The 27,656-nt window shown below is 42.4% G+C and overlaps 1 long non-coding RNA gene across 1 annotated transcript; it reads right to left on the reverse strand.

Moving 5' to 3' along the window:
* Positions 1-459: 459 nt before the first annotated feature.
* Positions 460-20,821, reverse strand: LOC133506211 (uncharacterized). The gene is made up of 6 exons (XR_009796425.1): positions 20,776-20,821; positions 19,430-19,556; positions 5,698-5,810; positions 3,534-3,697; positions 2,825-2,872; positions 460-751 (listed from the first exon to the last, which is right to left on the reverse strand). It is a non-coding gene; the product is annotated as an uncharacterized LOC133506211 (long non-coding RNA).
* Positions 20,822-27,656: the final 6,835 nt, after the last annotated feature.

Below are 27,656 nucleotides of genomic sequence, written 5' to 3' on the forward strand. Positions count from 1 at the left end.
CATGTGCGTGTGCATATGTGGAAAATTGCTGAATACATGTGTGGTCATCATTTCTTTAACAGGCAGCAGTTCTAACAGTTCTGATGATTAGACATTTTTGTTCTTGCTATCTCCTGCTAGGAGTCTGCCACGTTAACTAGAGCAGAGCAAAGCATTTCTTTATTGGAAACAGATGTATGATAATTATGATCACAATTATTCCTACATTGATAAAAAATCTTCTCAAAATACTATTAAATGAGAGAGGATTTAACATCACATTGTCAAAATAGGGAACATAGTACATGACCTATTGGATACACTGTTCATGCAAAGCACTGGATTTCCCCTTTAACAATATCAAATTTCCAGCATTAAGTACCTCAATGATATCATCCATTTTAAGCACATGTAAAATATACAAATCTTCACTAAACATTTACAGCCACAAACACTTATAGTTAAGCTACACATGTCATATTACATAATTTAAATGAGCAGTAGGAACTTGATACATTTTTTATTGATTAAAGATATACACCATAAGCGACCAGTTACATACATGCTTGTAGTGTTCCAAGAAAAAACAGATGGCATCGCAGTCTTCTTGAGCAGCTTCAAATGTATGTGCTTGGAGGGATAGAAGTCCTCTTCTCTGAAGTGTTCAGAACAAACAACATCATATCTTGACGGTACCCATTGCTTCTTCGTCATTGAATCAATGCGGTTGATGGCACGCACCCATAATAGCTGATGGTTATCTGATGGTATTCTGGAGTAATATAAAAAGTTCTCAAGATATATTTTCTGTACCAATGTTGCATACATCAATCTGTTAGCACTATCCAATAATTGTTACTAGTTAGACTGCTAAAAATAAAACTGGGGCTAATAATAAAAAGTAGTCACTCATAAATTTCAGGATAAGTAATGTTACCTCAGCTTCAAGTTAAAGTCTACGGCCTGATGAAGGTTAAAGCTCAACTGACATCCATATATATACATTGTAAAATAGATATTGTTATAAAAACTACAGATAATATTTTTTGCTTCAATGTCTATACGGAAAAAAAAAAAATGAGCAGAGAGCGTGTCATTCATGCGCAAAGTTGCGGAAGTCTCACTCAACATCCCAGTGGAAGCCATATTGCCTACAACGTCATTTGCAGATGTCACACTGGGACAGTTGCCATTGAGAAGACGCTGTGCCACCTGCCATGGCAGGTGAACAAGAGATTTTCGGATTTTTCTGACGTCCCTTCTGAGACTGAAGCTCTTGTCTCTTTATTTTTAAAGACATCTCAGAAGCAAGTGAAGTGACTAATGCCATATTACCTTATCGTTTTGAGCCATATTAGACGATATGCGGATCACTTCTAACTGACAACAGACTCCCCGACAGACGGATGAGGAGGATGAGGAACCTGATCAAATATTGAAAGTGACTTGTGTATGTAGCGTACTCAGGAGGACCCATGCTGGGTGGAGTAACTACTTCTGGGATGCCCAGACACTGGTGGCCGGTTGGGGGGCTCCTTTCTCATCCCCAACAGCGGTGTGACAGCATGGGTCAGCCAGCCTCCTGGCCCGACCCACCTCCAAGTCGGGTGAAACGGTGGCTAACTGCGGCGACCGGCGATATGACGCGCATCTTTTGTCACGTTCTGAGAGAAAGATTACATTGTCGGACCCGGACAGAGCTTTTTATTCCTCCTGCTGCGAACAGAAAAGTACACGGACACTACCGATATAACGTGGCTCTTTTGTTACATTCTGAGAGAAGGATTACTTCATCGGACGCGGACGGTGCTTTTTATTATTGCTGCTTTCGCAGAAGTTGTTTGAGTTTGGTGACTATACCTCTAGTTTAGCTAGTTAGCTCGTGTTACATGCTACTAAACTATCTTTGTACTTCTATTTTATTGTTTTGTGTAGTATTGTATTGTGTGGGTGATCAAATTGTCTTCAACACAATACAAGTGCTTTGTTATAAGTTGCCGGTTTGACCAAGGGGATTTGTTCTAAATTCACACAAAACATATGCTATAAACTGTAAGACAAATTAGTCCCCTACAATTAATATTACTTTTTAAAGGTTTATACACATCTATCTGTGATTTAGAACCCACACAGCTCTTGTCCTTAGCACCTGTTCTATCCCTTTTTAACAACGAACCAGGTGTTTTGGAAAAGTGTGAAGAGTGAATCGATCCTCCTGAGTGTTCGAGCAAAATCCAGCAATAGAGCTCGTGCACCTACACCATAAAATCACGTGACAACGCCATATTGCCGGTCTAACAAAGCATTGTTGCAAGTTAATTCCATTGAGACGAAACGAAAATATGTCTGATAACACGATATCCAGAGTTTTCTCCAATACCGTTAAAGACTTAGAAGGTGATAATAAACAAAGGTACGTGGAAAAATGACAGACACTTGGCGTAGAGGACCCATATTTAATGCCCAAGTCGATATTTTTGCCCATAATAAATTGGTCTGTTCATTTGCTTCCGCTTGTCTTGGACGACTGGATATACACATCTATCTGGTGAGTAAGTCGTCGAGATTTACACGGAAAAGCTTGAAAGCGTATAAGCATCTGGAGGCATACGAATACTTTATTGCTGGATTTGTTCTCAATCAAGAATAAATCCCACATAGTGATGGACCCACTCAGATTTTTTCAATACAAATACAATACAAATATGGAGACAGCTTCTCTGTACATGGAAGGATATCGCTACCACACGTAAACCTCTGTACACCTTCTCCGTGACAGATGGTTTATTTTCTTTTTTTAAATACGCATTGTTCTATAATGTGCTATGCTATGTGATTTAGTTACCTTATAAACTGCAGGCACCAGTTTCTTTCCTTTTTTTTCGATGGGAATCTGAAGAAAGATAAATTGGGACGAGACTCATTGTCACGGCTGAACAACCATATTTAGATGCAACACCCACTCCCTTTTCTCTCTCCCGTACACACTTTCTACAGAAGCCTCCTGGTTATATATGCAGACTTCGTGTATCTCTCTCTCAAAATTATGCAATACAAATTCATTTTTATTTTCGGTTCAATCTTGGTGATGGATATAGCATAACCAACTCCTGTGAATGTGTCTTTCGGAATTCAGTGTCATCTTATTTTATTACCAGTAACCAATAACTAATAGAAAGTTGCACCACATATATAAATATCTTTCATTAAAAGCGTGTCTCTACACATGTGTTGTATACACGTAGTATATATGTAAACTGGCTGCCACCACCATGCTTGACAGTGGGGATGGTGAGTTCAGGGTGATGAGCTGTGTTGCTTTTACGCCAAACATATCGTTTAGTATTGTGGCCATAAAGTTCAATATTGGTTTCATCTGAGCAGAGCACCTTCTTCCACATGTTTGGTGTATCTCCCAGGTGGCTTGTGGCAAACTTTAAACGAGACTTTTTATGGATAGCTTTGAGAAATTGCTTTCTTCTTGCCACTCTTCCATAAAGGCCAGATTTGTGCCGTGTACAACTGATTTTTGTCCTATGGACAGACTCTCCCACCTCAGCTGTAGATCTCTGGAGTTCATTCAGAGGGATCGTGGGCCTCTTGGCTGCATCTCTGATCAGTCTTGTCCTTGTTCGTGGTGAAAGTTTAGAGGGGCGGCTGGGTCTTGGTAGATATGCAGTGGTCTGACACGCCTTCCATTTCAATATGAGTGCTTGCACTGTGATAAATGAAAAAAAAAATGTTTTAAGCCTGAAATGTGGCGAAAGATTTCAAAGTTCTAGAGGGCCGAATACTTTCACAAGGCACTTTATGTGTCAATGTATTTTCGAAACATTCCTGGGCATGCTGCAAATGTTTAAATTATATTAATGTCTGTTGGGATCCAAAACAGCCCAAGTATGTAGATTCATTGCATCGTTTTCCATCACAATGTATGTACAGTATGTTTACCATGCTCTTTGCCCTGACTAGAAGTCAGAGCCAATTGACCATGGCAGTGTCCATAATGTATGCAGAGTGCGCAGTCTAGTTTTTATTCTCCATCATTGGTTTGGTGCAAATGTGTGTTAGCAAAGGCTGTGTGGTGACCGTGTTTTTGGTGTTGCAGAGTTTTCAGAGTATTTGTGAAGAGAAACTTGTGAACACCTGTGAATGTGTCTCATTTATAATACAGGTGTGTGAGTTTATGTAAGTTATTTTTGTATTCTTTTCATCTGTTGCAATGTAGATCATATATTATTTTTATGATATACTTCCTCTTGTCCGAGTCTTCCTATTGAGAGAGGAGTGAGAGTATATGGAAAAGAAATCTGTGAACACCTGTGAATATGTCTCCTTTTTATACAGAGAGGATTAAACCACGTTGAGACCAGCCAATGTGTGTGTCTTCTCATTCATCCATCATTAAAAGAAATACACAACGCAGAGTTAGATCCACTACACCTGCTTCTACCTCCACTCAATTCTTATTAAAAAAATTTTTGTAGAGCATGCTTCGGTTGCACTAGACATCACCCACATGATAATTTAAGAGCAAACAGAGGAAGGTTTCTCAAACCACGGTATCCATTCATAATTGTGCACATCTGCTTGGTCATAACAGATGCATTTTTAAACTGGATTGAACTTTTTCTCATAAAACCTCCAGATGCTTTGACGGAGGCTAGTGTACTCTATAAAGACATAATACCTTGCTATGCCATACTGGAAAGAATATATAGTGATAATGATGATAATTTGTTCATTAAATTGTTAAAAAGATAGGAATAACGTTTCACATTGATTAAAAAAAAAAACATTGTGCCTACCACATTTAAAGTGCAGCACTAGAAGAAAGAATGAATGGTAAAATAAAAAACAGGCTTAAGAAGTGCATTGCAGAGACAGAGAGGACAAGGACACAATGTCTAGATTTGGTTAAATTTTAAAATAATATAACAAGCACTGAGGGGTTAAAACCATATAAGACATTGTTTGGGTGACCACCTAGGCTTCCTCAATTTAAAAAACAATGGAGAATAGATGAAGAAAGTAATCTTGCTGATTAAATGCGGAAAATGTTTGATAAACAACAACAAATCCAAATACCCTCTGATGGGGACCATTCTGTTTCTTAGCAGGACACCACTTTGGTGGAACGAGGAGACTGGGTCTTGGTAAGAAGCATTAAGAAGCAGTGGTATTCTCCATCTATATCAAGAACATTTGACAACGCCTACTGCTCTAAAAATAGCAGGAAGATCGACATGGCTACATTTGTCTCATTGTAAGAGGGTTATTGATAAGGACTAATTTGTTTTGTTGGCTATTTGTAAGATACCTGCTGTCATTCCCACTGCTAAGGGCGCTGAAAGTCCAGTTGCAAAGGGGGCAGTGGTATTTAGAGCAGTGTCATCCCAACGCGGTGAAGAAAACAACTCGCCCAAGGCATTTAGGGGAGTGAGTCCGCTATCATAATGGCAACTAAATGGTTAAATTTTGCTGTTGGGTGTTGACAACTATTTTACATTCCCTGTTTGTGTGGTACCCTTGTGAACCACCTGTAAACATACACAATGCAACAATTCCATCTGAGTCAAGAACATTAGACTGCAATAAAAGAGAAATGACAGACGACGAAAACTGTGAACAGGGTATCCAGACTAGGCATACTGGGTTGGTGTTTTGGTCTCCACAAAATCAAACTACCTGAATTATAATTCCTTACTCTGCACTTACCAATGAATCCAAGGATAATGGCCAAAACTGGGGGGCAGGATACGAATGGGATGCGACCATTGGCTTTGGATGGGGACATCTAATTGGTGAGACTTGATTAGTCCAGCTTGTCACTAAACCAAAAAAGATACCAGACAGGGAAGTTTATCATGAATAATACTACCAAGGGTCTAATTTTAAAGTATCAATCATGCAAACCAGTATGTTATGTTATGGCTTTATGGCCCTATACTAGTGAAAGGGACCCTCAATTTCACATAGCATTGTGCTATGGAAATGGAGCAAAACCTGAAATGCCACATAAGATGTCTACTAAAGGTGGACGAATCCCAATACAGTGGTACCTCTACTTTCGAAATTAATCCGTTCCAGAACTCGTTTGTAATGTGAATTTTTCGTAAGTAGAAACCCATTTTACCTATAACCTCATCAGTTCCAAGCCCCCAATCCCACCCCACGCCCCGCCGCAAAAATAACCATTCAAATTATATTTTATGTAAAAAATAAATTTCATGTTATTTTACCTTTGCCGTTGCGCAACGACGTGAACGGTGCATGACAAGGCATCGTGGAGGACAAAGGCACACAACCGAATTCCACTGAAATTAATAAATTTGATAAATTATGAATTAAAATAAACAACATTAACTTTCAATGTTTCATGAAGTACCTTTTCAAGGATGTTTGTCTTTGACGGCTTTTAATAATCTTGCGGAAATGTGCAAGGCAAATGTCATCGATGTGAGCAATAGCCCCATTAGGTAACCATTCTTTTGGATAAATTCGGAAATGTCATGGAATTTTGTTAACACTTCTTTTGTTCTGGCTGATGGAATGGTGGTGGCCTCCTCCTCAACGCCGTCCTCACGAAACTCCTCCTGCATTGTCATGTGTTACATCGCCTCCAGCTCCTTTAGCTCCTCTGTTGAAAAATCCTCATGGAGCTCCTGAACTAACTTGTTGACGTCCTCTTCAGCCATTCCCAGCGAAACAATTTCCTCAACTTCAGGTTCAACCTCCACTTTGGTCCTCTCAAAATCCCGTGGAGCAACAGCTTGAGGCCACATGCACACATGCCTTTTTCATATTTCTCGAGGATTTCTCGTTTTATTTTGATGGACAAAACAACTCTCATCTTCTTATCACTGACACTGACAATCAATTTCTTGCTTGGGGCACATGGTGAAAAAGATGAATAAATCCGCGAAGATGTACAATATGAGTGTGCACTAGCTTATGACATGGATTCAATGATGAAGATACAGGACGTTCATAACGGGTAAAGATTGACGTCCCTCCTAGCGAATGTGATTCCAGGAAGATGCTCTGGCGATAGAAATGGGAAAGCAACTCAATCACCCCACTTTCAAACCAGATTAATTGGATATAAAGTTATCTCATATTTGCTTTCTGTTTTTAATGCTTCATTGCTTATGTGATGCAATGCAATCGAGAGGCCCATTGGGTGCAATGGAAACTTTGCTATGATGTGCTTAAACAATATGAGGCAATCAAGTTACATTGGGTACTGGGGGGTGGTATGGTGCCAAAGCCTGGATCCATGGTTTCCACAGTAGTAGCTAGTACGTAGAGTAGACACCTCCTCCGAATCGGGTCTCTGGACTCAGCCGAGCCCAGTATATTCGTGCAGTCTCTGGTACTGTGGAGAGTGGGGCCATCAACCACTGGCCTCTTGTCGTCACTGGTTGGGTGCATTCCAAGACCTGTCCGTCAGGAAATGTCAATGTCAGTCCCTGTTTGCCACAAAGAATTTGGGCTCTCAGTGCTGTGAAGATGTCTCGACCCATCAAATTAATGGGAGTATCCATTGCATGGACATAGGAATGATACAATTTCTGTCCAGTATTTGTGATTTCCGTTTTCAAAGGCCGGGTCTTTCTTCTCTCATCCACTTTATCAACCGACGCAGGCACTTTCTTCACAACTTCCTCACACTCCTCCATACTTATCGCCGGTAACGCAGTTGCAATCGTTGCCAACTGGTGTTTGCCACGTCTATCTTTCTCCAACTCTTTCACTTCCTTCTCCAACTTAACACGCTGTCTCCAACTTGCTTGATCTTTATCTTCCTTCAAGCCTCAAATATTCGCCAACATTCTACTTTCCTTTTTCTGTAACTGCCTCGCCAACTTTGACATATCCCACGTTCCGGGCTCTCCTTGAAACAGCTCATCTTTCTTTAACGTCAAAAACACCTTCTGGCTACGCTCCCTTTCCTTCTTAATTTTCTTTCCTTCAATTCTACTCATTAACTGAGTCTCCAATTTCACATAATGACCGTTTATCTCCGACCACACATCGTTACCCTCATATGGCTTCTCACACCCGAAACCACTGTCACACTTAGTTTCACTCACCATTTCACAATCCACCCGCGCGCGTCCCGGACACTTTTCACACAGAACAACAGTTTGGTATTCCACTCACACTGCTTCCATACTGATACGTAAATCCCAGATTTTACACCGTATCTTAACCACGAATAGTTCCAAACTATTCTAGTAGGTAAATCCCAGATTTTATACCCAACTAACATCCAGACTTTTACAATATTGCCCCCTCCGATAATCCTTCCTCTTACAATTTACACACTCCAATATGCAGAATTTTGACGTTTTAGTAACAGGTATTCTGCTTACCTTTTCGATGTGGCCACTCGAGGAAGGAAGGTCGGATTCGGGGCTTTCTTATCAGGTCATCACCTGGTGTGGACATGGGTCCCTGACCCTGAGTCCCAGACTCTGTGGTTTTCGCTAAGTCCCAGAATTCTTTACCTTTCTTGCATCACGTCAGGGTCACCAAGAATTGTTGGATATTATTTTTAGATCAATACAAAAGTCCGTTAATCATCTGACTCCAAATTGTGACCTTACCCGACCACCACTCATCCAACAATTTGCGCGCTCGTTCTGCAAAGAAATGACCAGGAAGCCGGCGTTTTCACACGCAAGTGGATTTATTCCTTCAACAAACACCTGGTCTCGGGTCCCTCTCAATACAACCCTGTACGTCTCTGTTCCCTCCAGCCGACGTACTCCACATCAGAGTTGCCCAGGACAATTTAAAAGTACAATCTACTAATTCACTATTGGTTATGTGTCTCCTGCAGTTATCCTTAGCGCTCTCTCATTGGTCTTTCTTGGTCTGCAGGATGGTGGGCCGACTCCTTCCGCCTGCGGTTCTTGATGTTTTGTTGCTCCCGTCTCCCTCTAGGTCTGGGTCAACCATCGTTGCCTGGGTCAAGCGTCGCGTCGCATCACACCTGCTGATTGTGGTCATCACCACCCAACCGTCGAGAACATTCCGTTCTAGCACGCTATCTGCTGTAATCACTTTCTTGCCACATTCTCACACTGCAACTTTTCATCCACAGACTTTCACACATTAAGCAGTATTGCAAAAACATCGCCTTGTTGATTAACTTTTATACATTTCATTTCCTTTATGATGCAGACCACGCTAAGGAATAAAAAATTGAAGTGATTAGAACAGGTTGGAGATTGTGATAGAGACACATCCCACATTCTCCTCGCGAGCAAGAAGTTCCTCTTGTCTTCCTTCCTTGAGAATTGTACTGTAAATGTCCTAGGCTGCTTAAACCTGACAGTGATGCCTGCACGTGACGTCATATGATGCCACAGACAATATGGCGGCCACTGGGATGTCATACCTTCGCAACTTTGCGCTTTAATAAAATGCTCCGAGCTCAATTTTTCTGACTTGAATTATCGTCAAAGTGATTCATATTATATGTAGTTTTGATAATAATACATGTTTTAAAATGTATATTTTGGTGTCAGTCGCACTTTAAAGAATTGTGTTGTGTGCATGAGTCCAAGACCGTTGTTTCAAGTCATTCCCACATTATTACCTGATAACCGTACCATAAAATTAATGAACAAAACAGTTCCTTATGGTGAGTGCAAACAATGCGATTCAGTATATCCATTGACTTCTTTTCATGAACAAAAAAGCATTATTTTCTAGTGATGTCACCACCAACATTATTACATGCATTGATTTAAAAGGGGAAGGAAGTAGACTGGAAAACTAGTCATCTTAACATATGTTTGAAGTTATTTTATTCACACCACTGTCGCGCAGTGACATCTGGTGGTGATATAATGCTAATAAACTTTTTTAAATAAATTACCTAGAAATGTGACTGGACACTGTACTCTAATAACTTTGCTACTCCCGTTATCCATTCACCCAATGTCTGCTTATGAACAAACTTCTGCTATACATGCCATTTTACCGATCAGTGATGTAGGGAAAAAAGAGCAGCTGACTGGCAAGGGCAGAATGATCTGACATACATCAACGCTAATGGTGTTCCTCGTGGTGTTCCAAGTGAGTATAAATTGGCTGAACAAGTGGCAGCTGGATTCAAATACTTTCTGTGTTGGTGGTGTACAATCATAGACAGAATCGACTACATCCCTCTTTGTGACATGCGTGCGTGTCTTGAAGTGTGACCCAGTGACACCTGGGAGGCGATGCCCCCCTGCCGACCTCAACGTGATACTCCCCAACACTGGGAAGTGATGTCTCCTACCTGGCCTCAACATGTTTACCTTCTGATCTTAAGCAGATACTCCTCAACACTGGGAAGAGATGACGCCCTTCTACCGCAGGAGGATACCCCCAAATGCCATAAACATGTCTTTAAACAATGCCATGCTTTTTCTCTTGTGGGTTTATCAGGACACTCTTGCAGCCTTGAAGAAACATGTACCTTAGTGTTTATGTGCTGTTGGTGTAGCTATCTGTGTCAGCTTTTTCACTGTATAACCATGTAACCCTTTGACCTGAGAATGCAATAAAAAGGAGCAGACAGGGACTATCACTTTGGCAGTCTGAGGAAGTGCACTCACAGGGTGTCCTCCGTCTGTCCCGTGCACGAAAAGACAATCTTGGTTGGTTTGAGTTCACTCTCTACAGTCCTCAGGCTTGTCTTAGCTGTTTTTCTATAGGAACATCTCTGACACCTTACAACATACAAAAATTGGGCAATTGGACATGGAGTGAGTTTGGCGCCATGCATGAATAGCTATCAACCACTTCATTAATGGCATTTCAAAACCGAATAGCTGTGAACAGGGCTATAGAAGGCCTTAGCCTCATCCTCAACGGAAAAATAAAGGAGCTGTATACACACCTACCTGTTATTTGGAACCCACAAAGCTCTCGTCCTCTGCACCCGTGCAATTCATTTTTCACAACGAACAGGGTCTCTTTCAAACTTGGGGTAATTCCATTCTCCCGAGTGTTCAAGCAATGTCCAGCAATGCAATGAGTCGGGATTTTGGATAACACGAAGGAACAACGAGCTACCGTCCCGGAGGTAAAACTAATGTAAACAAACGAGTCCACGAGGGGGCGCCGCTGTCCTTTACGTCACTTCCTGTTTCTTCTCGAAAACAAATCCCTGACAGAATTTTTATGGTGGGAGTTACAAAAAGCTGTATACGTCAAAATCATGTTTTGTGGTGAAAAAACACATGGGACCATATTGGCTGTGGGTTTTTCATTAATAATATACCAAAATTCATCCGTTTCACGACACTTGACCTTTAAGCAGATCTTTAAATTGGGTCTCGATTTCCCAGGTGACGACTGAGACGAAACAAGAGTCAGGGAGGATAGGGGCATGATCGGACTCGGTTATTTCCACATCGTGCATACACGATAGTGTATCGCATTTCCTTTTCTTTGTCCCCACCCGATAGGTCATCACAAAGCGGAACCACATAAAAAAAAGAGTATGCACCTTGCTTGTCTGGCGTTACGCTTCTTGGGTGACTTAATATATTCTCAATTTTTGTGGTCTGTTAGTACCAAGAACGGGACCTGCGTCGCCTCTAACCAAAGTCTCCATTCTGACGTGGCTGTCTTGATTGCAAGCAGTTCGCTGTCTCCGATGTTATAATTACCTTCTGTCGGAGTTAGCTTTTTGGAAAGGAATGTGCAGGGGTGTAGTCTTGGGATTTCTCTGTGAGAGAACCGTCATTATCCCTGAACCAAAAATCATCCATTTGATGACACTTGACCTTTAAGCAACCATATATATTTCATTTCAATCAAAGCAATTAAAAAAATTCATTGTGAATTACTCCACCTTGACTGGCAACATCCCATTCCTAACCACCAGGCCAAGTGAATAATGTGCAGCAGTTTGTTTATTCTTCATCCTCTCAAGTGCATTTACTCCTTTTTTTTTTCATTTTTCTTGGGTAAGAGCAACAAAATAATGAGAAAACTGGCAGGGGACAAAATTGTTAACACTACTTTAAGGGTCTTTTTTTGCATTTATTTTAAATTAGAGGCCTCAACGCCGTCTGTAATTGCCCACTTCCAGCTAATTGAAAGCAATGGGACTGCGAATGGAAAGGGAATTCAGCTCTTTTGGCTTTGAGATACAGTACCTTACTACTGACTTATACTTACTCATTTATACTTAATGTGTATATGTGCTCATACACCTAAAGAGAAAGTTTATGTGAAATAAATCTGGTCATCAGGGAAACATTAATGCAATCCATCCATCCATCCATGCATACATTTTCTGAGTCGCTTATCCTCACGAGGGTCAGCGGAGGGCTGGAGCCAATCCCAGCTGTTATTGGGCAGGAGCCATGGTACACCTTAAACTGGTTGTCAGGCAATCACAGGGCACTTGGATACAGACAACAGTCACACTCACAATCACACCTAGCAAAGCTAAGCAAATTTATTTGTATAGCGCATGTCATACACGAGGGAACTCAATGTGCTTTACATGATTAAACGTATTTGAAAACAAAGACATAAAAAAATTAAAATGTGATCGAAACAAAAATGACAACAAAATATATACTGTATATTTAAAAAAGTAATATTAAAACCACATACAGTGTAAATAATATGATTAAAAGTGGAAATACTTTAAAAAGCATGAGAAAAAAAAGTTCTCAACCTAGATTTAAAAACATTAAACTTGGGGCTGACCTCACCTCTGTTGGCAATTTTTTCCATTTGTGTGCAGCATAATTGCAAAATGTTGTTTCACCATGTTTGCTTTGGACTCTGCGTTCCACTATTTGACATAAATCAGTCAATCTCAGAGCTCTACAGGGTTTGTATTGCGTAAGTATTTCTTTCATGTATTGAGGACCTAAATCATTTAGTGATTTATAGACCAGTAGCAGAACTTCAAAATCTATTAAAAAGGTGAATGGAGACCAGTGCAAGGACTTTAGTATTGGAGTTATAGGCTCTGACAGCTTTTTTCTGGTCAGAATGTGAGCTGCAGCATTCTGAATGAGCTGCAGCTGTTTAATACTCATTTTGGGGAGTCCAGTCAGAACACCATTACAGCTGTCAAGTCTACTTGAGATAAAAGCATGGATGAGCGTTTCCTGGTCTGCTTGATACATGCAAGCCTTCACTCTCGATATGTTCTTCAGATGGTAAAAGGCAGTTTTTGTGTTTGATTTGATATGATTGTTGAAAGTCAGGTCGGAATTCATAAGAACACCAAGATTTCGAACTTGGTCTTTGGTTTTTAAACCTAGAGAGTCCAGGTGTTTACTGACAGCAATTCTCTTCTTTATTGCTAACAACAAATGTCTCAGTTTTTTAATGGTTCAGTTGAAGAAAATTTTTGCTCATCCATTATTCATCTGCTTTTAGGCATTGGCACAAAAATTCAGTTGAAGTGTCATCATCTGGAGACACTGCTAAATATAACTGACAAAATTAAAGTTTTGAAGAATTTGACCGAAGGCTATCAAATACAGTCTGAACAGGAGGGGTCCAAGAACTGAGCCTTGAGGGACCCCATTGGTCATTGCCATTTTTTGAGATTGAGCACTTCCAATGGTTTCAAAATAACTCCTTTCCTCCAGGTAGGACCTGAACTATTTAAGGACCGTTCTATTTAGTCCTACCCATGTTTCCAACCTGTTCAGCAGTATATTGTGATCTACTGTATCAAAAGCCGCGCTGAGATCCAACAAGACCAAAATTGACACCTTTCCCGAGACTGCATTCAACCTGATCTTATTTAACACTTATTCAACAATTCTGTACTGTGATGAGTTCAGAAACCTGACTGAAATTTGTCAAAAAAACAATTTAAATTCAAGAAATTGCTGAGTTGATTAAAAATAACTTTCTCAAGAATCTTGACTAAGAAAGGGAGATTTGAGATATGGAATTGTCCAGTGCTCTGTTTTTTAGAAGAGGCTTAACAGCAGCTATTTCAAGAGCTTTGGGCAACTCGCCAGACTGAATTGACTATTTCCTGCAAATCAGGTAGCACTGACTTCATAACAGTTTTGAAAAAGTCAGATGGTATTGAGTCAAGACAGCTCATTGATGGTTTCAACTGCTGATGAACACTTTTCTCTACTTTTTTGGTCAACTATATCAAATTCTGACAACTTAATAGAATTTTCCCTGAGCGGCTTCAGATGTAAAATCATTTTATCATTTTGCTGATTTGTGCTGACATTTAACCTGATGGATTGTATTTATTCAGTAAAATAATTGGCAAACTCATTGCATTTGTCAGCTGTTATGAGTTCTGGATCTATCTGATTTGGGGGGTTGTGAGCTTGTCAACCACAGCAAACAGAGCTCGAGTATTGTTGACGTTCTTTTTTCTTTTTGAAATCGCATACTCAGAAAGTAAGTATTTTTAATCAACGATATTCCAGTACAACCCCCCCCCCCCTCTTCACCCGAGTGTCCAAGACACGAGGTCGCAAGTCTCATGACATGTCCACATATTTGATCATTGAACTGCATTTTAGTGTGTCCTGGTGCCAAGTGCACATGTGGACACCCTTCTGCCTGAACATGTTCTTCCCAATCATGCTGTTTGGGCAGATTTATATTTTGGATTTACATTAAGCCCTTGTTTTTCAGGGTTAATTGGTACCAGACCCACCAGCGACAAGCGAAAAACCCCGAAATAGGGGTAAATGGCGTTTTTTTTTTTGTTTTTTGTTTGGTTTCATTGGTAAACGTCTCGCTGGGGATGCCCCATTATACCCCATCAATGTGGTTTCCTGCTGCAGTACTGTACTGATGTATGCTACTGTTTTTGATTTTTTAAAATTCTATTTATTTATTTATTTTCCTTCATTGGTCCATGTTGTCGTGCTGGGGATGGCGCATTAATGTGTAGCGATCCATTTTTTTCTGTTTTTTTTTTTTGGGGGGGGGGGTTTCCAGAAATCCGTGATGCACTGAATCCATGATTTGTGATCTGTGAAGTAGAGAGGGATTACTGTACACTGAATATTAGTTCTCCCTTCAACTTTATCCTGTTATGGGTTCTAGTACTCCCAGTCGGACTGTTCATCATGTGATGTTTTTCCCGGCTCCATGTGTATACACCTGGACATAGATAACTGTCTTGTTTTGTCTTGTTTTTTTTCTCTTTCTGTCTCTCTCACTTTCATATAACCAAAAGACTTTTAGTCTGATTTTTATTGTAAGGGGTGACAACTCACGAGACATGTACCTTCCGCTCTTTGCAAAGATTTTCCTTTATTTTATCACAAAAAAACATAAAGACAAGATTGTCCCCTTGCTTATTGTGTCAGAAAAAGATTTTGCCAAAACAGTAGTTGTCATAAAGTGGGATTCCAAGTTTGATCGCCAATCCAGGGACTCTCCGGACCTGTGACTGATCATCCGGGACAAGAGCACTCTTCCTGTCCTTACCCGAGAATTAGGACGGGACACTACCCAGCTGCCTTCCTGGATGGGCCATCACCTCGGGATTCCAAATGAATCACAACAAAAAATTAAGGTGAAGATTTTTTAGTATTTATTTCTTGATAAATCTTGTCTTTGTATTAAGAGGTATTGGTAGTTGTTCTCCCCACTTTCCATTAGTAGGGTTTGAGTCTGTACCTACGGTACAGATCAGTGAGGGTTCAAGTCCACAAAACCTGACCGTGTGGGGTTCAAGTCTGATGGTTTAAATTCAGTAAGGGGCTCGGTACCGCAAGACTTCATAGCAAGGGAAAGAGTTCCCTGGGTAAAATTCAATGAGGGGGTCATTGCCTCAAGATCTGATGGTACCCAAGTCTCAACATTTCGGAGTTCGAGTACCCTACAATTTCCAAGATGTTCGAATATTGTGATAAAGTGATGCGCTTCCATAAAATGGGGAGTGGGAAGAGGAAAACTAGTGATAAGCGCAAAAACAGTGATCAGAGCAAACCAGTGATAAGCGCAAAACAGGGATTCATCATCAATCATGACACATATGAGGTGGGAATATGAGGAGAAAACCAGTTACGCTTTCTTAGTATGTGATGTCACGTGACTAAGAAACCATAACTGGATTGGCTGGGTGTTGGGTTCTGACCTGAAGTAACCCTTCCTTCTTTACACTTAATTTAACGAATTGTAGCCACTTGAATCTCAGGAGACTGAAAATATTGTGTTTGAATTTTAAAGGTTAAATTTTTTTATATGGTGAATTTGTTAACATTGAAAAGTTAAACTGAAATGCAGCTATTGAAAATGGGATGAAATAACATAAAACTTTCAGTGGCATTTTTAATTCAAATCCTTGTGGCATACATGTGTATCTAGCCGTTGTTTTTTCTGTCTCTCTCCCTTTCCTATTACCAAAGATCTTTTAGTCTATAGCGTAAAGGGTGACAACTCACGAGAATTGTACCCTTTCCTCTCTTTGCAAAGATTTTCCTTTCTTTTGTAATAAAGATCCACAAAGACAAGATTGTCTCCTTGCTTATGGTGTCAGAAAAAGATTTTGCCTCTCACTGTGGGCAAATCCAGAATAGAACTGAGTCCAACCCCTCTCAAGAGGACTGGTACCAGAGCCCAAGCAGTATGTAGAGGTGAGTCCAACTATATCTAGTCAGAACTTCTCGACCTCACACAGCAACTTGGGCTCTTTCCCTGCCAAAGAGGTGACATTCCATGTCCCTGGAGCTAGTTTCTGTAGCCGGGGATCGGATCGCCAAGGTCCCCACCTTTGGCCACCGCCCAGCTCCCATCGCACTGAACCCGATGGCTCCTCTGACAGGTGGGGAGCCCATAGGAAGGGGGACCCATGTTACCCTTTTAAGCTGTGTCCCGCAACTCCCATAGGTGCAGCCCCGGCTACCAGGTGCTTGCCTTCGAATCCCACCTCTAGGCCTGGCTCCAGATGGGGGCCCCGGTGACCCAGCAAAGGAAACTGAGATCATATACAGTGAATAAAATAAGTATTTCAACACCGTGCTATATTGCAAGTTCTCCCACTTAGAAATCATGGAGGGGTCTGAAATTCCACTGTGAGAGAGATAATCTAAAGAGAAAAATCCAGAAATCACAGTGTATGATTATTATTATTGATTTATTTATGTGATACAGCTGCAAATAAGTATTTCAACACCTGAGAAAACCAATGTTAATATTTGGTACAGTAGCGTTTCTTTACAATTACAGAGGTCAAACGTTCCCTGTAGTTATTCGCCAAGTTTGCACACACTGCAGGAGGGATTATGGCCCACTCCTCCACACAGATATTCTCTAGAGGAGACAGGTTTCTGAGCCGTTACTGAGAAACATGTTGTTTCAGCTCTCTCCAAAGATTTTCTATTGGGTTTAGGTCTGGAGACTGGTTAGGCCACGCCAGGGTTAGGTTGCTTTTTACTGAGCCATTCCTTGGTTTTCCTAGGTGTGTGCTTTGGGTCATTGTCATGTTGAAAGATCCAGCCACGACCCATCTTCAATGCTTTGACTGAGGGAAAGAGGTTGTTCCCCAACATCTCACAATACATTGCCGCGGTCGCTGGTTAACCCCTCTTTAATACAGTGCAGTTATCCTGTCCCATGTGCAGAAAAACACCCTCAAAGCCTGATGCTTCCAGGCCCATGCTTCACAGTTGGGATGGTGTTCTTGGGAAGGAACTCATCATTCGTCTTCCTCCAAACACGGTAAGTGGAATTATGACCAAAAAGTTTTGGCCTAATCTGACCACAAAACCTTCTCCCATGACGCCTCTGTATCATCCAAATAGTCATTGGCAAACTTAAGACGGGCCTTGACATGTGCTGGTTTAAGCAGGGGAACCTTCTGTACCATGCATGATTTTAAACCATTACGTCTTAGTGTATTGCTAACAGTCACCTTGGAAACGGTGATCCCAGCTCTTTTCAGGTCATTGACCAAGTCCTGTCGTGTAGTCTTGGGCTGATTCCTCACCTTTCTAAGGATCATTGAGACCCGACGAGGTGATATCTTGCATGGGGCTCCACTCCAATTGAGATTGACCGTCATGTTTAGCTTCTTCCATTTTCTAATGATTGCAACAGTGGACTTTTTTTTTATCAAGATGCTTGGCTTTCTCCGTAGCCCTTTCCAGCCATGTGGAGTTGTACAATTTTGTCTCTGGCGTCTTTGGACAGCTCTTTGTTCTTGGCCATGTTACACGTTTGAGTCTTACTGATTGTATGGGGTGGACAGGTGTCTTTATGCAACTAACGACCTCACACAGATGCATCTGGTTCAAGATAATACATGGAATAGAGGTGGACTTTTAACGGCGGACTAACACGTCTTTGAAGCTCAGAATTCTAACTGATAAGTGTTGAAATACTTATTTGCAGCTGTACCACACAAATAGATTGTTAAAAAATCATGCATTGTGATTTCTGGAGTTTTCTTTTTAGATTATAGTTCTCACAGTGGACATGCACCTATGATGAAAATTTCAGACCTCTCCATTGGGAGAACTTACAATATAGCAGGGTGTTGAAATATTTATTTTATTTACTGTATGTCTCACTGACATATATTTCTGTTTTTTGTATTTACAGGGATGAAAAATTCCCGATATCCATTGGGGTCTGAGTTATTCTGGAAAAAACCCAGCAGATATCAGTCAGATTAATAGATAAGATTGTTCATGGGTGGAGCAGGGGGCTTTTGCACCTTAGTGGACAGTGGTTTCAGGTGAGGGGGGATCAAGGAAATTATTAGCATGGTCTGGGTTGGCCTCCAACATTGACATCTATCTGACCTACCATTGCATTCAGGGTGAGTGAGTTTTGCGTTGGGCTTGGCCCCAATGGGCCAAGGAGACGTGTCAGAGATATAAAGGTCTGGCTCACCTCATTTGTGATTTGCTTGGATAAACTGTCTCTGCCTCATTTGCATTGTCTATACATAAGAAAGGATGTGCAGTATGGCATTATGCGGGATCTATGAGCCATGTGCAACCATCAAAAGAGCACAATATGAATCGCGAGCCAGAGGTTCAAAATGCCTGTGTGAGAAATTTGTTGTTCAAATGACTAAAAATGAGTTAGCCGAAGAAAACTTCTTCTGATCTAGTTCTTGAGTAATACTAGGAAAGTCATCTGAAATACTACAAGAGTAAGTTCACTAACTTTTGTTTTTTTTTTTAATCAGAACATAAACAAAAATTGAAATAAAAATGCGAATCGAGACACACCTACCATGATTTCAAATTTTAATTGCCCAAAATACAACCGATACTTTGGGGCCCTTGAGAAATATTATTTGCTTTAATTGCTTAAATGACTTAATGAAGATGTTGTAGAACAGACTTATTGATTGTGTGTACGAGTTTGACACCATATTGCTAGTAACATGGTAGTATTTATTTATCATGGTAGTGCTAATTTTCCCAAATCCACTGCTCACTCCACACTAGAAATATCTACAACTTACCACAAGGTGTTTTCTCAAGTTAGACGCAGGCTGAAATAATGTTTGGACATCACATCCCCATCCATCCATCCATTTTCTGAGCCGCTTATCCTTACAAGGGTTGCGGGAGTCCTGGATTCTTTTCCAGCTGTCATCATGCATGAGGAAGGATACACATAGAGGGTCAGGAAGGTTTTAATTTTTTTGTGCCTTAATAAATTGAACTGTCATAGAAAACTGCATTTTGTATTTCCTTGTTCTCCTCGTGCCTGCAAGGGTTTTCTCCCCTCGACCCTTGTGAGGATAAGCAGCTAAGAAAATGAATGGATGAATGGATGGATTTGAAACTTTGATGTGTGATATCCATCCATCCATTTTCACAATGGTTGTGGGAGTGCTGGCGGCTGTCCCAGCTGTCATCGGACAGAAGGCAGGGTACACCCTAAACTGGTTGCTCGCCAATCGCAGGTCACACAAAGGCAAACAACAGTTGCACTCAAAATCACACGTAGGGGCAATTTAGAGTCTCCACTGAATGCATGTTTTTGGGATGTGGGAGGAAACCGGAGTGCCCAGAGAAAACCCATGAAAGCATGGGTGGAACATGCAAACTGCCCACAGGCGGGGGGCCGGGATTTGAACCCAGGCCTTCAGAAATGTGAAGCCAATGCTCTATCGCTGCGCCACCATAATGAGTGATAGATACATAAAAAAACAAAACAAAACAGAAATCAGAAGGGGGTAGATTCTTTTTCACGGCACCGTACGTTTCCACCTTCTCTATCGATTTAGCAACATAATTAAACCCATTATCTGGTCATTTAGGTCCATTTCTTCAAGCAGACACGCTTCGATGGTCACCATTGTTGTCACTTTGTTCCTTGTAACAGAAAGTAAAAACAGCTACTGGAAATTACCCTAATGTGCTCAGGAAACCACACCCTGCTATTACAGTGAGTCTAACACTGCGCTGTGTATTTTTTTTGGATGATGAATGAGAAGACACACATTGGCTGGTCTGAACCTGGTTTAATCCTCTTTCTGCATTATGAAGGAGACACATTCAAAGATGTACACAGATTTCTCGTCACAATTACTCTCAAAACTCTGCAACATCAAGAACACGGCCACCATGCGGCTTCTGCTAACACTCCTTCGAATCAAACAAACCACATAGTCCTCAGCAACGCACACATTGCAACCTCTCTACTCGTTGTCCAACTAACAAGGTTATGCTTAAAATCAATTAAACGTATTCAACTCTGTGCCTCTGTGGTTACACCTGATTTGCAAACGTTTTAAATTAACTAATATTCACATTCTCCAACGAAACCATAAAACTATGTGGAGGAGAACAAAATGTGCACCTTACACTCAGAAGTCTCACATACAAGAGGGAGTAGTTCCTCCCGCCACATGATCAGCATTCTTTCAAAATAAAGTACGTAGCCTACTTCCCGTGTTTCTCAGATCTTCCACCAACAATTCAATGGCATTTCCCCCCTACAATGAACATTTTTAAACACAATTCCTTATACCATCAATGACGTGGAAAAGAACAAAATGGAATAAATGACAGAGAAAGTACTGCCTTTCCAAATAAAAGTGCGCTTCTACGTACTGTTCCTACTATAGCGCACGACATCACACCATTATATTAGCTACAGCTGGTATTGGCTAGATGTCATGAATATTTGACATGCAGCAGGATGGAAGTGGTACGCAGCCATCTCTGCCTACAATTCCCGAACCTCATCTCTCAAGCAGTCTATAGGCACTATGTCTCAATAACCCTAAAAATGAGAAAATGTACTCATATGACAATTTTCCTGAATGTGACTTGGAGAAGAACTACAGTACATTTCCAAACCTGAGTGTGTGGATTGCTTATGAGTTATAAGGCAAACTCAGAGAAGGAGAGCCATAGTGACGTCAGCGTGGTCACTAAAGAAGCCTGAACTCTAAAATGCCAGTGGAAGTTGCCCGTGTTCCATTCGGAATGCCTTGTCACATTTGAAAAGAACAAATGGTTGTCATGTTCTATGTTTTTGTTTGTGTTTGTTTTGTGTTTTCCTGTGTTCAATGGTATTCATTCATTCATTCATTGTGCTCATTCAGTTCATTGTGTACCCCTGTTTTTATTTACCTACTTGTGTCAACTCATTAGTTCCCTCCAGCCACTTGTGTATTGTCCAGATGTTTCTCGTTGTCTCATCAATCTGTTTGTATTTAGTTCCCTGGTTTCTTTGAAGTCTTGACAATCCAGTATTCATGTCAGTGTCCATGTCAATGTCATTCCCAGTGTCTCTGTCAGTCTATGTGCCACTTCTTGGTCGCCAATCATATTTTGCTCCCAAGTTTAAGTTTAGTTGTGTTTTTGGACATTAAATATTGTTTTAGACTCCTGAACCTCTGCTTTGCCTCTCTGATTCCCTGCACTTTGGTTCTCCGCATCTTTCCCTTGTCTTCCTCACCTTCACAAACTCAAACCCTTACAGGTTCTTTGAACTTTATTTTGAGTTCCTGCAAAAAGGCGGAGATTAAACATGACTAGAGGTCTGTAAATGATAGTTCATGCTGTGGCCTCTCTAGCTAATAAATCTGATGCTGATGATTTGACTTGAACAGTCATCTTTGACAGGAGACCATCCAAAATTTGCAGAAAAAGGTCTTTGTTAGTAACATTCTTCAGAATGGCTAGAGAGAACTGTTAATTTGTTTATGATCCAGGTGACGATATACCACGTTTTCCAAGTGCCTTCTTTGTCTTTTTAGGACATTAAATGTTTTTTGAGACTCCTGAACTTCTGACTTGCCACTCTGCTTACCTGCACATGGGTCTTCAATGACAATGCCTTCATTGCCTTCACAATCCATAAGTGTGAGAGAATGGACCGAAGAAAACATGAGCCCGGCATCACCTGGTAAGCCACCAGTCTCCCTCCCAGTGCCCTCAGCCTTCCAACCATACCTTTCTGCCTCTAATTTTCCCATACCTGCTCATCGGTAGCTGCGCCAAGCCCCCGTTGACAGGTGTGCCAGGCTCTCATTCTAGCACCCCAGCAGCTGCACGAGGTTTCCATTCTGCCTCCCAGGCAGCTGCACCCGGCTCCCGTTCCAGCTACCCAGGAGCTGCGCCTGGCTCCTGTTCCGTCACCCCAGGAGCTACGCCTCGGTCCAGTGGTCTTCGCTACCGGTTCCTTGCTCCGGTGGTCCTTGACCAGCGACCGCCACCCGTCTTTGCTATGGTGGCGCTCAACCCCCACTCATCCTTGCTCCGGCGGATTTTGACCAGCGGCTGCCCTCCAACCCTGCTCCAGCTGCACCCAACCAGTGGTCACAACCCAACTCTTATGCAGCAGTGCCTATCCAGCAGCCACCACCCGTTGTTACGCTGGCAGCGCCCATCCAGTGGTCGCTGAGTTAAGTGTATCTTTGTTACTTTGTTTAGTTTGCTTTTATCCATGTGCCTTCTGAGCCTTTTTGGGACAAATACTTTTTGAGACTCCTGGACTCCTCCATTGCCTCCCTGCTTTCCTACACTTGGGTCTTCCACATCTGTGCCTTGTCTTCCTCACCTTCACAAACCCAAATGTGACAGGTCCTTCAACTTTATTAAAGTGTATGTAACGTCAATTTTTGATTGCAAGTTATCTTGTCTAGACGAAAATATATGTTCAACTGTACCATAAAATACACATCTTCTTTTTACGTATGTATTTATGAATAACAATACCCGAACTTTGACTGAATTCCCTGGACATGGCAAACGCCAACTCCCGTGTTGTTTTACTTCTGATGTCATAGCAAGGCGACTTGTGTTTGTGGATTCAATATCGCTCGCAGCATTGGTTGTTGACGCTGAAGAAAACTCTATTTGTTTTGAGAATTTCTCAGTGATTGTAAGTTAAAATCAATGGTTCAGTTTTGTAGTAATTCGAATTATTCTGGTCAGTTTACATTATTCTCCCAAAGATCCAGAAGACAATGGGTCAGGTTTGTGCAAACGAAGAGAGTGAATTTTTCTAAACCCAGTCAGCATTCTGTGATTTGCAGTGAAAGTTTCACCCTTGACTCTTTTACTTGTGGACTCATGTCTGAGATGGGTTAAAAAAAAAAAAAAAAGTTAAAATCTGGAGCGGTGCCCTGCTTAGATCCAGTTCCGACACCTAAACAGGTCAGTGTTGCTAAAGCGACCAAATATGAACTTAGATCATCCGCTGGACATGATCAAGTTGCAAAGGTGCGCGAGGTCGAGAAGATCTGACTAGATATAGTCCGAGTCGCCTCTCCGCACCACTTGGGCTCTGGTACCAGTCCCACGGTGAGAGGTGCCAAGTATGTGTGCGGATACCCATGGCCCCCCGGCTTGGGGCCTGTGCGCTGGGGTTCACCCCAGAAGAAGAGAGGGTAGCCTCCCTCCCCCTTCAGGCGGGGGGACAGGTCCTGACTGCTGTTTGTGCCGATGCACCAAACACGTTTCGGGCCTCCAATGCTGAGGCGGCCGACTGGAGCTGTGGCCATAAAGTGGTCGGTGCCCGTTGTGGCGGCAACCCCTGAACATGTTCATGGACACAAACAGTGAGGGATGCTGTCAAGTTGAAGGAGTCCTATCGGGCATTTTAGGCCTGTAGGACACACGAGGCTGCTGACAGGTACTGGCTGGCCAAGCAGAATGCAGCTTTGGTGGTCACTGAGGCAAAAACCCTGATGTGGGAGGAGTTCGGTGAGGCCATCGACAATGACTTCAAGACGGCTTTGAGGAAATTCTGGTCCACCATTCGGCGTTTCAGGTTGGGGAAGCAGTGCACCGTCAACACTGTGTATAGTGGGGATGGGGCAGTGCTGATGTTGTGAGCCGGTGGAGAGAATACTTTGAAGACGTCTTCAATTCCACTGAGACGCCTTGCCATGAGGAAGCTGAGTCGATGTTCTCTGTGGCGGGCTCTTCTATCTCTGGGGTTGAGGTCAATGAGGTGGTCAAAAAGCTCCTTGGAGGCTGGGTCCCTGGGTTGTATGAGATTTTCCCCGAGTTCCTAAAGGCTCTTGATGTTGTGGGGCTGTCCTGTTTGGCATGCCTCTGCAACAACACATGGACATTGGGGACAGTGCCACTGGATTGGCAACTGGGGTCTTGGTTCCCCTTTTTAAGAAGGGGGACTGGAGGGTGTGGTCCAACTATAGGGGGCGGGGGTCCCACTCCTCAGTCTCCCTGGTAAGATCTATTCAGGGGTGCTGGAGTGGAGGGTCCGTCGGGAATTCGAATGTCAGATTCAGGAGAAGTAATGTAGTTTTCGTACTGGTCGTGAAACAGTGGACCAGCTCTACATCTTCGGCAGGGAGCTCAAGTGTGTGTGGGAGTTTGCCGAACCAGTCTACATGTGTTTTGTGGATTTGGAGAAGCCCGGAGTATGGGGTACTGGACCCCCTGATATGAGGTGTTTGGTCACTGTACGACCAGTGTCAGAGTTTGGTCCGCATTGCCGGCAATAAGTTGGACTCGTTCCTGGTGAGAGTTGGACTCTGCCAAAGCTGCCTTTTGTCACTGATTTTGTTCATAACTTTTATGGACAGAATCTCTTGGTGCAGCCAGGGTATAGAGGGTGTCTGGTTTGGTGGCCTCAGTATCGAATCTCTGCTCTTTGCAGATTATGTAGTTCTATTGGCTTCATCAACGTGTGATCTCCAATGCTCAGTGGAGAGGTTCGCAGCCGAGTGTGAAGCAGCTGGGAGGAGAATCAGCACTTCCAAATCTGAGACTATGGTCCTCAGTCGGAAAAGTGTGGCGTGCCCTCTCCATGTCGGGGATAAGATCCTGTCCCCAAGTGGAGGAACTCAAGTATCTTGGGGTCTTGTTCATGAGTGAGGGAAGAGTGGAGCGAGAGCCCGACAAGCCGATCGGTGCAGTGTCTGCAGTGATACGGACTTTGTATCGATCCATTGTGGAAAAGAGGGCGCTAAATCAGAAGGCGAATCTCCCAATTTACGAGTCGATCTACGTTCCTACCCTCACCTATGGCCATGATATACAAGCGGACGGAATGAGCTTCCTCCGCACAGTGCCCAGGCTCTCCCTTCGAGATAGGGTGAGAAACTCGGTCATTCGGGAGGGAGGTACTCAGTGTTGAGCCTGCTGCCACCACATTGAGAGGAGTCAGATAAGGTGTGTGGGATCTGATCCGGATGCTTCCTGGACGGCTCCCTGGTGAGGTGTTCCGGGCATGTCCCCCTGGAAAAGACTCCGGAGACAACCCAGGTAATGCTGGAACGCCTCGGGATCCCTCCAGAGGAGCTGAACGAAGTGACTGGGGAATTAGAAGTCTGTGTATCCCTGCTGAAGCTACTTCCCCTGCGACCCAACCTGGAGAAGCGGTAGGAAATGGACTGATGGATAGTTTGACCATTCTCAACTAGAAAAACAGTAAAATATTGGAAATAAACATTTTATTATTGAACAATTTATTGATAGCTATGCAAAATGTAAACAAACAATGCTCATGACTCAAAAGGAAGTATATCTGGCTCTTGACAAATGGAAGCAATTTATAGTGTCCAATTAATGTTGCCTGTTTTTGCGATGTGGGAGGAAACCGGATTGCCTGGAGAAAACCCACGTAGGCACGGGGTGAACATGCAAACTCCACACAGGCGGGTCTGGGATTGAACCCGGGACCTCAGAACTGTGAGGCCAACGATTTACCAGCTGTTCCACCGTGCCGCCCATGTAAGAAGCAAGTCAGCCAATGCTTTGCAGCTGTCCCACTGTGCCACTGCAGGGTTTTAATTTTAATAAAATATTACGAACTATTCTGGGAGTGACTCGTATGTAATACTTATTGTTGTAATAATATGCAATCCATCCATTTTCTTTGCCAGGTACCCTCACGAGGGTTGCGGGAGTGCTGGTGCCTATCCCAGCTGGCAATGGGCAGGAGGCAGGGTACACCCTGAACTGGTTGCCAGCCAATCGCAGGGCACATGAAGACAGACAACAGTTGCACTCACAATCACACGTAGGGGAAATTTAGACTATTCAATTAATGTTGCATGTTTTGGGATCTGGGAGGAAATCAGAGTGCCCGGAGAAAACCCACACAGGGACGGGGAGAACATGCAAACGCCACATAGTCGGGGCTGGGATTTAAGTGTTAAGTGTTTAATTTTTTTATAGTCAATGGTGGGCCGCTACTTAATATTTGCTTTTAAAACCAGCCAGAAATGCGCTGAGTTGCTACGATTACATAGCCAAATCATGCCTTTTTGAAGCATAGCATCAATTGTCTCTTGTAAAGGCTTGTAAGAGGCGAGCAGAATTTTGTTTGGTCACACAAAAGTGGGTGGCACACATGGAGGAGTCGGAATATGGAGCATCAAAACTTTGTATCGGGAATGGTTTGTCCAAACTTAAGGTTTAATGGTTGAAAAACACGATTTGAGGAATCGGTAAAAGCGCAGAACCACAAAATAAAGTCCCTTTAGCAGTTTATTCATCCAAAATTTGATGGAATTGAAGAACATTATTGAGTAGCGGAATGTCATGTGAGTACAAGCCCAGCATGTGTTCAGTCAGTCATGTACATAGACAGCATCTGAGGGGGGCAAGGGATTGGTCGTCACAAAGTGATACGCTAAGATTGTGGCAAGGTGAGTTCATCGTGGGGTTGTCCATTGTCACAGAGGGACTGGAAGCTGGTTTGTGGCCCAAAGGTTGGAGATGATTAGCGGGGCTCTGGGACACTTGTCTGCAGCAAGAGTCCAAAGCAAGTGAGCGATGGGATGAGTCAGAGACTCAAAGGACTGCTGTCAAGCTAATTGTAGCTATCGTCAGACATGAGTTAACTCATTCTCTTGATCATGGCTCTGTTGCTGGAGGCAGGACTGGACTATCTCCAGGACTCCCATCTGTGTCTTGAGTATGGAGGACTGTTCCATCTCTTTGGAGTGTTCTGTTGAGTATTTTGGTGCGTTCGGTGGGCTGCTGAATGTCCCTGGAAGCTTGAAGGAGAAGATTTTCTCACTAGTGTTCAAACCATAATTCAAGGATTTGGTCATTATACCGTTGGTCGGGTGATTTTACCAATTCAATGATCAATATAGGCAAAAGTGTATGTGTTTTTGTTGATCTTCAGAAGGTAATTCACGAGAGGTAAGGGGCCGTGCTAATATATCATTGTTACGTAAGGCTCTGCATCATCACGTTGCATTTCCATTTTGAGGAGGTGGGCGTCAGCAAACTTAAAACTTGTGA

This window comes from Syngnathoides biaculeatus, chromosome 9 (genome assembly GCF_019802595.1).
Source record: "Syngnathoides biaculeatus isolate LvHL_M chromosome 9, ASM1980259v1, whole genome shotgun sequence".
In the NCBI taxonomy this organism is placed as follows: Eukaryota; Metazoa; Chordata; class Actinopteri; order Syngnathiformes; family Syngnathidae; genus Syngnathoides; species Syngnathoides biaculeatus.